Source organism: Penaeus vannamei, chromosome 30, assembly GCF_042767895.1.
Source record: "Penaeus vannamei isolate JL-2024 chromosome 30, ASM4276789v1, whole genome shotgun sequence".
NCBI classification, from domain to species: domain Eukaryota; kingdom Metazoa; phylum Arthropoda; class Malacostraca; order Decapoda; family Penaeidae; genus Penaeus; species Penaeus vannamei.
In genome coordinates, this window is record NC_091578.1 from 18,083,548 (window position 1) to 18,091,244 (window position 7,697).

General features: G+C 34.7%; 1 protein-coding gene across 1 annotated transcript in view; it reads right to left on the reverse strand.

Annotated features, from left to right (window-relative positions):
- Positions 1-613: 613 nt before the first annotated feature.
- LOC113814209 (TLC domain-containing protein 2) overlaps positions 614-7,697 on the reverse strand; it is a gene marked incomplete at its 5' end in the record, with an annotated part of 7,823 nt that continues 739 nt past the window's right edge. Inside the window, 1 exon segment of the mRNA XM_027366242.2 lies at positions 614-7,697. This exon segment is cut by the window's right edge and continues 739 nt beyond it.

The window sequence follows — 7,697 nt, forward strand, 5'->3', positions numbered from 1 at the left end:
TTCAGTACAGAGGAATTCCAGTTACTTTAATCTTTAATTACTTTACTGTATGTGTGTGCAAATATATATATATATATATATATATATATATATATATATATATATATATATATATATATATATATATATATATACATACATATAAATATATATATAAATATATATATATATATATATATATATATATATATACATACATATATATATACATATACATATATACATAATATATATATATATATATATATATATATATATATATATATATATATATATATATATATATATATGTATGTATGTATGTATGTATGTATGTATGTATACATACATATATGTATATATATCGATACCATTGTTTTGTCATATTCTTTTGCCATTTTACATTAAATGATGTTCCTATTCCTTCCCAGCCAGATACACTCCATTTCATCTGATCACCCTACACCCTTAACTCTTTTCTCTTCACTAATCTCCACTTTACCTAATTTGCTTCATTTGATTTAATGTTTAATGTGTCATTAAAATGAGAGCAATAAAAGTCAGTTCTCTATTTTTTCTGTGTAAACACTATTTGCCAGAAATTATTCTTTTCAGGAAGATAACATTCAAATTCTGGATCAAATTATTTTATTTGAAAAAAAAAAAAAAACATAGGGCAGGGAATTAAATAGAGGTTAACAATTTTTTGGCTTAATCTCTGACTAGATACATAAAATCTGTCAAAATTATATTTCATTTTCTTATTACCTTTGGGTAGCAGCCTTGGGTATCATCAACAGTATTCACAGGAAAAATATGTATCATACATGTCATAGGACCGCACTGAACACTGAGTGCAGAGTATCAATCAGTAAGTACCCAAAATGTCTATAAAATTGCATTTCATTTTAGCTTTTCTAAAGTGAGTTTATGCTGAACCCAGCAGCATATTGATAACTATGGCAAATTTGATACTATATTCAAATATCAACACTTGACTGATAAAATTTCTGGAAAATCTTCCCAGAAAAAATTAAAACCAAAAAAAAGTAAGAGCATCACCATAATACATAAAACATTAAATAAGTATGAGGTATTTTTAACCATATGACAATCAGAAATTCATATACATTATTTATCCTAATAATCAAAATAAATGCCTTAACATATACATAAGCCCTAATTATCCATTACCAAAATGCATTACTATTAGCAGAAATTCTGCATGTTGAAGTGTATTTTGTATACTAAATGATAAAAACAAAACAGGAACTGACAGACTTATATCCTTTCCACACCAAAATCACATTAAAGGGAGAAATGTTTACATTATCTGTGTAGATATGATTCCCTCCTCCTCGAAATAACTACTGTTCATCATAAATAAACAAAATACAGGAAATCATACAGATGTGTCCATATATCTGAGCTTACTTCAGTATCCATTTCAGATAGATTTTTTACTAATTTTAAAGATGGAACACTACATAGACTATTTAGAGTGGAATGTTGAAATATTTTCAGTTCATTCTATACACAAAACAAATTTCTTTATCAAATGCATTACAAAAGAGGGACTCAACTTTTCCGCTTTACCAAACTATTGCTTATCCCCCACCAAATTCCACAAAATAATAATTTCTATGTTATGGAGATCCTCGAAGTAACTCCCGAACACTAGTTGAAAAGGAAATATTTCAGGCAGTGAAATGAAATTACTTTTTTTGTGCAAAAATTACATTTAAAAGGTGTGCACTTAAACAAATTAGCTATTCAAGTTATCCTCCTCTGTAAGTTTGCTGAAGAGCTATTCAATGATCTTCATGTTTGGGGATCCATCATAAACAAGAATAATCCTTTTAAACTCTCAAAACATATTGGAATAAAAAATCTGCTCTCTTAGTGATATGAATTCACTATATTTAAAATTATAGATTTCAATTAAAAAACAAATATTTCAAAAACAATTGACAGCATACTGAACAGTATTTACTTTAATAGTATTTATTTATATTTCCGTATGCAATATCCAGAGAAGTTTTAAAACCTAAATTTATTCTGAAAAAAAATGATTACTACATATAATTCTAACCATATAATCAACACTGATTCCTTATTTAGGTTAGTCTATGTGAAATAATGCTGTCGATTGTAGGCTCTGCAGTCTACAGGTTTCATGTGGCCTGGCAAGCATTTATTACTGGCCAATAGGCTTACTCTGAATTTGAAGAAATTAAAGAAATGTCATGAAAAAATATTTCTATATCTAATAAAACATATTGACTCCCTTTTCAATAGTAGGGTGTGTTTAATGTTTGAAAATATATGTAATACACAGCAGAGGTCATATAGCACTATGGTAAAGTATTGCGTCGGAAAGGGCAAAGGAGAGTTAAAGATTATGATAAAATGTGTTAGATGTCAAAGGTTTAAGAATGTTATAGTATAATATGGTAGTGAAAAGGGGAATAGGGGAGCAAGTGAACTAGAGCAGAAATTAATATAAAGGGGAGGGTAGGGCGATTGAGTGAATTATAGTGTATTTGTCACTGGGGAAGGTATGGAAAACTTTTCAAGGAAGAATAGAGTAAGAGAAAAATCTAGGGAGAGGGGATGGTGTTAAATATCAAAGATTAGAGGGTGTTACAGGAAAGTATGGTAATAAAAGGGAAAGGAGGGAAGTAAATGAAGTAGAGCAGTGATTAATAAATGGGAAAGGTTAAGGAGGTAGATCGATTAAATTAATTGTATTGTATCTGTGACTGGGGAATGAGTAGGGACACTGATCAAGGAAAACAGAGGTGGCTGTTGGAGAAGTAGGAGGAGAAGAATCCAGGGGTTGAGAAAGGGAGACTGGGGAAGGTGGAGTGCTAGGAAAAATGTTTGGAGAAAGGGGGTCTGGAGAAGGACAATGTTGTGATAGAGAGGATTCATGTGTTTTCAAGTGGTAGAGAGGGTGGGGCATGTTGGGAGAGTGTAGGAGGAAGAGGGGGTGGAGGTAACTTGGGAAGGAGGACAATGAATATCTGCAAATACTTTAAATGTAGCAGGAGTAGGAACAGAGGGATTGGGGGATGGATGAGGGAGCAGATGTTCCCTTGGGTCATCTTTAGGAAGTTTTGGATGTCTTCAAGGGTTTCTGGAGGGGAATTTGGTATAGAGGACTGAGAAACAAAGGTTCTCTTATAAGGAGGAGAAGAGGAGATGGATATCTGAGGAGCAGATGAAGAGGAAGGTGTAGGAGAGTGTGGAGTGGAACGTTTAGGTTGTCTGGTATGACAACTTAAGTGAGGAGGAGGGAGGGGATTCCGGGAAGTGGTAGAGATTGGAATATCTGGATTTGGGATGGAAAATGGATTTGACTTGTGGATAGGGTGAGTAGACATAGGACATAGGTTTTGGGTATTGGGAAAAGATACCTGGTGAAATGCAGAAATATCTTGTGTAGATGGTGGAGAGCAGAGCATAGGACTGTTTTGGAATAAGTTGAGAGAGAAAAACCTTGTCATCATGCTTCCTGTCTGGCCTCACGTAGAGTGAGGCCTAGTTTAAATCTGAAGACCGCTACATCATATTCAAACTTATAGGCAGGGCAGCTCCTATAAAACACATTATGGGAGTCTCCACAATTGGCACATGTATGTAACTGAGCAGAGCAATTTGAACGGTCATGACCAGGTTGGGCACATACAAGGGCAGCGGGCTGTCAAGCGACAATGTTTGGCTGGGTGGCCAAAACACCATTTGTGACATTGACGAGGAAGGGGTTGATATTGTCGGACATGATAAGACAATCCACCAATATAAACCTCATGGGGGAGGTCTTGTCTATGGAAGCTAATCTTGGCAATATTGACGTGAGATTTACGTTGGCCTCTTGGAAGAAGAGTGTAACACTGTACTGCTACTGTATCATTCAAGGCAGGAAAGTAGGTCATTTTCACAGTCTAACCAGTCCTTGTTATACATGGGACAAGCATTTGGGGGAATAGAAACAGTTCCAGTCCAAGTATTAAGAGTTGGGTGAGGCTCGGCAGGAATGGATTTGCCAGTAAGGTCTATTAGGGTAGATAGTGCACAAGCTTGAGCTTCAGATGTAACTGTGACAAGGCGTGAACGATCAGAGCGACTGCGAAAGGAAACCTTGGCAACTTGTTTCGGGAGGCACTGTTGAAAGAGAAGGGTATTCTCAAAATAGGGGGTTGTGGGGGGAATCACAAAGAATTGATCCCACTTGGCTGGGCCAAATGGAGTACCCAGAAGGTTTGCAGAGGTAGAGGTAGTAGAAGAACAACGGCGAGAGGAAGATGGGGTAGTGTGAAGTGGAGTAGTTCTGCAGGGAGGAGGACAATATGGATGAAGAGTAGTAATAAGGGAAGAGGGGGGTTGACATTGAAGAGGGTTGTGTAGTAGGGGATGAAGAGGAGTGTTGGGGATGAGGAAAAGGTATTTTTTAGGGGTTTAGTAATGACCTGGGTGGGTGTTTCAGAATGGTTTGAGTTGTTCTCGTAAGCGTCAAAGAAGGGGTATTAGCATCAGTGGTTGGAGCCGTGGTCAAAGGAGGGGCAGAGATCAGAAAACCATCAAAATCAAATTCAGATAGGCTATTTGGTGAAGGAGCAAGCCTTTATGCCTCTATTAAGGGTAAGGAATCTTTATTACTGGCCATGGTGAGCCTGAATAAACCTGGGAAAAGAAATGGTCTACCCCTTAGGGTCCCCATATGGGTTAAGGGCTAAATAATTAACCAAGGGAATACCATGCCCATGGCTGCCGGAGGCCGTTCGTGACTGAGACAAAGCCAGCCTTTCAACCTTTCAGCAGGGCCCTCACAGAGAAGGAGAGAATAAAGATACAGAAGAGGAAAGAAGAGAAGAAAGGACCAAGCAAAATTAGTTGAGGCAAGGGCTTAGGCCCAAGGTAGGGGTAATCTTCTACATTGGGTCTCAGTCCCCATCTCCTAAGCCCTCCCACGACGACAATGAGCTAGGTTTTGGGAGGATTGCAGGCTAAAGAACCTATCACAATTAGAAATTGGGAAAACACAAGCAGTACTTGTTTATCAGGACAAAATGTACTGCAGTCTACATCTCCATGGTCTATCAGATGACTGATTTAAACTATACAAATTTCATATGCAATTTTGATATGAGTATTATATGGACATTCATATATTTTAATGCAATGTGTTTGTGATCCTTGAGCCTCATAACATCAAATTTTGCCTGGACCCCTACTACTCCATGTTAATAAAATGTTGAGTACTATTTTTGTTCTCATATAGTGAGTTTTCCTGAAACTGCACTAGGCTGAGATTGGTAGGTGTCACAGTACCTACATTTGGATTTACTAATATAATAAAATTCTTTACATACAGAAATGCCTGGTATAGTTTCATGACTGGTTCAGCTAAATATTTTTCACCCTCAACATTGCTCTAAAATACATATCTCTTACATATGATGATGAATTGCAATTGCCTAATTTACACATCCTCTTGTGCAACTTTAAATAAGTGAAAAAACATAAATTGACCAATATACAACTGTCTGCACTAGAAGCATGAACAACTCTTACATGAAAGTAATTCATTAATATTAACTGACTGTAATGACATCACAATGTAAACCACTTCTGGCAGCCATCACGGTAGAGATCCTCCTCATCTGCTCTAAGTGAGCTTCCTTCTTTCTCTGTCTCCTTGTGAAACCTTCCACTAGCTACAACAACAGATGCCATTTAATTGAACAAGCTAAAAAATAAATACTAAAATGCAAATGGGTTGCTATGTAGTGCAGAAAATGTCAATAATGATGTGAAGTACTGACCTCACATTACCATGTCAGCATGTGCATCTATCTTAACTCCATCACCCAACCCAGAATATACCTTCAAATGCATAATATGCTTCGGAAGTTTTGATGAATGATTGGTCTATGGCAATTCTATACTATCTAAAATTGATTTTTTAATTCTTTTTTTACGTAACTATTATTTAGTTTAAATAAATTTTGAAATTTTATATATACCAGAAATATTACATTACTAATACAAATATTGTAAAATGCATCTATAATAGCCAATTTATCTTCTTAAAATGACATAACCCTTAAACTCCTGAGCCAAAAAAACAAGAAACTTTTCCCAGGAGCCCGCAAGCCTCACCCTATCATTATGTTTTGAAAAAAACGCTAATGACCTTAGATGTTGACAAAACAGAAATTTTTCAATATATATACTGTATAGTGTATATTATTCAAGTTTCACCATTTGTATTTATATCCTAAAGAATTTATTCTTAATCATGAAGCTTGTCTGTCATACTACATACTATTACAGAGCAGAAATGTCCTCGCTGAATAAACATTTTTATGAATAATCTGAGAAAATTTTCCTTATTAATCCTCTTTTGCATCATCACTGAATTGCTTGAACTGTCGTGTCATTAACTTCTCCCACAATGATCATGCTCTCCTACACTTACATGCACTTATATGCTAGGGATTTAATAATTTCTTATTTCAGCCTACTTCTGCCAGATGACAGCCAATGTTGACAGCCTTAGTTTGTCCCCTGATATTGATACAATTTCCTTTTTTTTTCTCTCTTTTTTTTTTTTCTTTTTTCCTATTTTTAATAAAGGAATTGCCACACTCTTCAGTACCAAAAGAAATGGAAGCTCGCTATCAAAATGACTGCTGAGCATAGTGTCTACATTGACATAAAAAAACAATAGAATATGCAAACAGTTTCACACTTGGAACTTGAAAATATCCCAACCACACACAAATTTGCCCAAAAGCTCTTCTTGTATAGATACAAAGCTGACTGATTTATATAAAGTCTGGATCACTAGTTACTGACAACTAGTGTTCATAGGTTATAATAAGTCTATTCAAGAACAAAAAAAAATCAATTAAAATCTTGTTATTTCATTATTTTCTAACAAATATTAGCTGCATAATGTGACCAAAACATAAAACACCTGTGGCAGCAAATAACTTATTGCGTAAGCTTGATCACCATTATCATAATGTAAATGATGGAACTGTAAATGGACCTTAGGAAGAGAGGAGGTACATATATTAGGAACAGACCTAGCTATTTAGCAGGCAGTAGAAAGTCAGTATCTCATAATATTTATGTCAGTAATTGTTATGTTTTACACAAAATTATAAACTGGTACAAAAATTTAATATTCATATCACTGACAGTAGAAAGCTCAAGATACTGCCTATGGTAGACTATCATCTACTGATGATGACTTTGTTAATGTGGCTCTTTCTCTATACAATTACCTCCTCTCAATCAATATATATATAAAAAGTTTCATCGGTTCCAAAGTGATGTAAATTATATCTAACATAAAAACCACTCTTTACTAATTATCCTTTATGTCTAGTATCATTTCTACTTCGTGTTTGCTATAAAGAAAAGAAATTTTATATTTCATAAACTTGACATTGACCACAGTGCAAATATTTAATATTTCTTTAACATTGCTTCTAAATCAAGCCATGCATTTTATAAACGACATTCACCACAATGCAAGTTTGCTTAACATTTTTTTAATATCTAAATCCTCCAAAGTAAACAGAGAAAAGGTAGGATTATAGACTGCAAACATACCCTGTGTGAATAAATGGAGAACAACTCAAACATTTCTAATTAAGTAATCAGATTCTTAATAACAAGGCAGATTTAGTATGTAGTCTAAT